Source organism: Charadrius vociferus, unplaced genomic scaffold, assembly GCF_000708025.1.
Source record: "Charadrius vociferus isolate BGI_N301 unplaced genomic scaffold, ASM70802v2 scaffold6, whole genome shotgun sequence".
NCBI classification, from domain to species: domain Eukaryota; kingdom Metazoa; phylum Chordata; class Aves; order Charadriiformes; family Charadriidae; genus Charadrius; species Charadrius vociferus.
The window spans coordinates 689,640-695,478 of NW_009648657.1; positions in this window are offsets into that span (position 1 = coordinate 689,640).

A 5,839-nucleotide genomic window follows, 5' to 3' on the forward strand; every position below is an offset into this window, starting at 1 on the left:
AGCAAGCTCAGAAATATCCAAAGAAAGGGGAGCTCCTTCAACCTAAATAAAGCATGAAATTGAACAAGAAGCAAATTCAGCAGATCTATTAAGAACAGACAGTAAGGGGCCGGATGAGGGCAGCTGTACTCACAGGCTCCAAAACTTAGTCACATGGTCAAACTCAGTGTCCCACCAAGGGATATTTGGGATGCAAATATTCCTTAGAAACACTTTACAGAATCAAGAAGGTAGCTAAAACATTATTATGAAGCTAAGTAAGTCATTCATGGGACAGAGAGCTTTAGAAACAGCACAGAGTCTGCTTTTCTCTTCATGCCACTTACTATTTCAGCCAGACGTGTCTTACAAATGAAAAAGGCAGCCAAAGACAAAGGCCCTGCAATGGCCCACTTTTACCTCCTCATTTTGGTCACATTTTTATAACTTCAAGAATTGGCAATGCAGAAAAAACAATGCTAATGGAAAGGAACATGGCACATATCATGTACATTGACAGTCGTGATTGGAAATTGGGAAGGGACTGCGAAAAGGTGAGAAGGAATTTGAAGGGTGAATGAGCAGCATTTCACAAATAAATGAAGTTAGTGATGCCAAAGAGGTCAACCATTTGTGGTTTTGTAAATTTTAGGGCAAGGATCTTAAATTTTTATTTAAAAGGCACCTGTAATTGTACAGAAAGTGCCAGAATAAAGAAGTAAATATCATTTGTACCACATCTAAAATGAGACTTTCCTTGGAAACTACAGTAGACCTGCAAGATGTATAGAAAAACCCTTTTCTGTCTTCAACAGCAGAATCAACTGGAACCTAACCTGGTATATAGAAATAGACCTAAGCCTACAATGGCATCCATCTTTCTAGCTGAGTTCTGCTTGGTGAGTTGCTCTGCATTTTGATTTTCAGAAACACCCTCAAATCCATTTCTCCTCTAAATAGAGGATGAGAGAACAAATGGGCCATGTGTCACTGGAGGGGTCAATATAGTTGTGTTCTCATGTCCTGAAATAAATCACCTTATAAGGCTGAGACTCCTCACAGAGAACTTTCTGTCAGCTTTCCTAGTAAAAAGAGAGGCTAAAAGATATTGCAGCCTTTCTGGTGGTCTCATTGTGGGAAAAAACAGTCTCTGATTATATCCAGTCACAACAAAATTTACTATTTCGTTTGTTTATTGAAATTATTGATATTATTTTACTTTCATTTACTTGGATGAACTGAGAAATAGAATTCAAAGCAATATAGTTTTATACGTTTACTCCAAGTGTGAATGAAGCCTCATGTGTTTATTCAAAAAATAATCACATATAAGAGCCTGTGTGAGCAAATACATAGTTTATGTACAACTTCTGTTTGGGAGATGACCCCTCTAAAAATCTAGTGTGTTTCTAACACTGGTAGGCAACCCTCACACTTCCTGGAGTTTCAGTCATAGCCTAGAATAAAAATAACTAGCACTAATGTTAGCATGGAAATTGGCTGACAGGTGGCATTGCTAAGACCAAAAAAAAAGCAGGCAGGAGTGTTGGAGAGAATGAAACACAAGGAACACTTCTGTACGTATTCTTTGGCTTCAGTGCATAGCCAGAATAGTTACTTGAAAATGTCCTCAGAGGTAAATTGTAAATTTTCAGCAACAGGTTTTGTACCACCTTAACAATAAGAACTGGAAAGTAGGTTAGTTCACTCTTACTACAGTTTTTGTGAGAGATTAGCCCATGATAATGTAGTTGAATTCAGTTTCATTGGTGAGAATGTAACTGAGATATATTGTGAGTTAAGACTCAGACCTGTGTTTTGGTTGATTTGGGGTGTTCCCTTATGGTTCTATCATGGTAGTTGAACAAATTATCATAGAATGGTTTGGGTTGAAAGGGACATTAAGATCATCTAGTTCCACGGGCAGGGACACCTTCCACTAGATCAGGTTGCTCAAAGCCCCATCCAGCCTGGCCTTGAACACCTCCAGGGATGGGGTCTCCACTACTTCTCTGGGCAACCTGTTCCAGTCTCTCACCACCCTCAGAGTACAGAATTTCCTCCTAATATCTAATCTAAATCTACCCTTTTCCTGTTTAAAACCATTACCCCTCGTCCTATCACTACAATCCCTGACAAAGAGTTCCTCCCCATCTTTCCTGTAGGCCCCCTTTAGGTACTGGAAGGATGCTGTAATATCTCCCCAGAGCCTTCTCTTCTCCAGCCTGAACAACCCCAGCTCTCTGTCTATCTTCATAGGAGAGGTGCTCCAACCTTCTGATCATCTTAGTGGCCCTCCTCTGGACCCACTCCAACAGGTCCATGTCTGTCCTGTGCTGGGGGCTCAAGAGCTGGACGCAGTACTCCAGGTGGGGTCTCACAAGTAGGGCTTATTATCACATGGGTTTGTTATGTCCTTGTTGAAGCAAAGAATTAACAACCAGAATATTTTACCTTCACAGCAAAGACTACTGTCTGTTTCGTCATCTTGTCATATTAAATGCTTGAGAAACTAAACATTTCTCAGAGCAATTATGCAGTTACACATCCTGGTATCCATGTTTTGGTCCCAAAGTAAAGTACTGGAGCACCTACTCACCGATTTGAAGTCTCCCTGTCATTCTTGTATTCCTCAATATATTTTTCTTGTTTGTAAGTAGTTTCAGAAGTGTTTATTTTCTAAATCAGGTCTTCACATAGTTATTTATTAACTTTTCCTGATTTATTATTGGGTTTTTTTAACTACAAGCACTTAGTAGCAATATCCGAGAACTCCATCTCTATGTCCTTATTTCTGCTGCTTTTGCTCTTTTGCAAGGCTCTGTAGTGGATTCCAGTCATATACTAAAGTGGAGGCATAAGCTTGCCACTTCTGCCTATTAAATCTCTGATCACCTGCTTCTGTCTTCTGGGCAAACACACCATATGCCCCCACTAATCCAATTTGTTTAAGGCCTGCCAAGAATGTGGGGTATTCCTTCCAGGTAGGAAGGGCGCTCAGCTTAACAAAAGAGAAGAGCATTGGCACCAGCTGTCCTTTGTTCCTGCCCTCACCTGCCTACCAATGTGGAGAGCTGACAGCAGTTCTTTCACTGATTTTCCTCTGTGCCACAAGCCTGCTATCAGGTCTCCCAGTCTGAAATATAGAAGGTAGCACCAGCTAACTTCTACAGTCTGATGTACCAAACAGGCACTTACAAGTTGGATCCCAGTTTTAACAACATTTCTGGTTGCTGTTACTGACTAGTTACTTAAATAAAATATTCTCCAAACGTGGGAAGTGTTTTGCAGCAAAAAAAATAAGCATCGCGGTCCTTGCTCCCTTGAGGTGAGTATAATTTGTATAATAAATTGACCAGAATCATTTTGATAAAACAGACATATCAGATCAGACCAATGTTGAGTTTAATCCCATAGATGCTGACAACAGCTAATGGTGTATTCCTAGCCAAAAGTGCAAGTATGGGACAAGCAAAGTGGGATTTCACAGTCTCTTCTATAAAATTGTCCAAACACCATTCAAACCATGTGAACTTTTAGCACCCACAATGTTCTGTGTCAGGGAATTCCACACTTTAATCCTGTTTTACACAAGAACGACCTCTTGTCGTCTGCTTTGCACTTACTGTTTGGGTAGTTTTCACTCCTATGTCTTGCAGAGAAGAAAAACAGCAGACAGACAGTTACTCTTCTATCCACCTAATGGCACCCATGATTTAGTAGATGGCTGTTGTGTACCTGCTCAGCCATCTCTCTAGTTTGCTCTGTGGTTCCTGCGTGGCTCAGAAACCATCCCAGAGTTTTGATTGTCTTTGTTGCCCTTGTCTGAGCCTTTTGCAGTTCTATCATTTTATTTTTGAGAGGGAGCGACCAGAAGTACACAGGGTGTTCAAGCTGTACATGCCTCAGGGATTCATCACCGTCAGGTGGTGGCAGAATAATGTTAGTCTTCTTTTCTGTTTTATATTACTTTCTTTGGAATCCCTAACATTCAATTTTTTTATTTTTTTTTTGTCTGCGACTGAATGTATGTGTTCTGTCCATGTTTTCGCACAGTTAATCATCAAAACCCCAAGATCTTCTGTCTGGGTAGTAATGGTCAACTCATGATATATGCAACATTGGGATTTCTGTCCCATGTACATTATTTTACATTCATCTATGGTAATTAGCATCTCCATTTGTCTAGTAATTCAGTACTGTGAGACACTTCTGCACATCTTTTACAGGTGACTTTCAGTTTCACTGCCACAAATTGTCATCAGCAAACTGTCACCAAAGTGTGACCTTTTCTAGATCATTTATAAAGGAAGTTGAACAGCATAAGCAACACCTCAGTTGCAACTGTGTGCATTCCTAAGTTATGAAGTGATCCACAGAAAGCATGAAATTATATTAAGTCTTTCTTTGTTTGTTTATCCTTATTCTTACTGTGCATGTATTAGTTCTAGCTTTAAGGAGTCAGGTTGTCAGGCGGTGTGTAAGCAGGCATTGAGAAGCCTAATCTTCATTCTGCTGTGACTCCTGCAGACATCTCACTTTGTTTCTTGCTTCACTGTATGTATCTTTATTTTTTTACCTCCCAGAGCAAAGTGCAGAAACCAGCGTGAGAGGTAGAGAGCATGAGCTAACAACTTAGAGGACTGGGAAGCTGAAATAGAGGTAAACCTGAACATAGCCTGCAACTCTGGGGATGAGCAGAGAGAGCTTCAATACCAGAAAGTGGCAAAGGGCAAGTGGGGAACAAAAAGGAAGCTGAAAGGAAATAAAGAGACGGAGGGATTCTCCAGAAAGATACTCAGTACCAAGGGACAGAAAGGAAAATCGCCCTCCAGAAGTAGAAGAAAGCGCAGGTAAGGAAAGGAGGAATTCATTTAAAGGACAACTGTCCCCAGTCTTTGCACTTAGAACTGTAAAGGATATCATTTTGTTTTCAAATAGGACAACCTGAGAGAAAAGTAGAGTCCTACAGGGTATAAAATCACCAGTTCTTCCATTTGCCATTACAGCCTAAGACAGGAGTCTCACATCTGCTGGCACTGGCTTTGGTAGAAACTACAGAACAAATGTATGTGTATCTTAGCAGTGCTTTACGAGTTGAGAAAATAATCTGCAAGAAAACAGCCTGTGAAAGAAAATGGTTACAATCTTTCCTAAATGGCCTCCAAGGGGAATTGCCCATGTTGCATGCTGTGTAGACTGTGCTTGTTAGATGACGACTTTCTCAGCAAGACCCAATGGATAGAAGATCTAATTGATACTGTCAAAAAAATCTGTTGCCACATTTCTAAACTCAGTAGTTGTTCACAAAGCACTGAAATCTGTGCATCTGGCAAAACCTCCCTCTGACCCATAAAATTGCTAGTTCAAACGTCGTGCTTGTGAGAAACAGTCGAGGGCTGATTTTAAAAGTCTTGTTCCTATTACAGGGCTCTCTCCAAACTGCAGATGAGAAAGTTATTCAAGAGATGGTAAACTCCAAGTCAGAGTGTGCCTCACATTCTGATTTTTGTTTCTCATTAGTTGAATTGATATTTCTTGGCTACTATTTTTATCTGTTTAATTAGTAACGAGCACCGGAGTGATAACTCAAGCCTTTGCATCGTTCACTGTATAGATAGAGTACTGCCAGCAAAAACAAGATTTCCAATTATGAGCTGCCAAATTCCTTTAGCCTTGTTACAGAAGATCCACTCAGAATGACAAATTAATTCATTTTCCTTGCCAATCTAGTCATTGTCCTCTCCACTGAGACTGCCAATAACTGCCAATTGCGATGCTGAAAATTGTGATGTTTTATGAGACACTTGGCTTGCTTGCTGGTGGCAAGGGATAAGAAGTATGTTTGACAAAATCACCT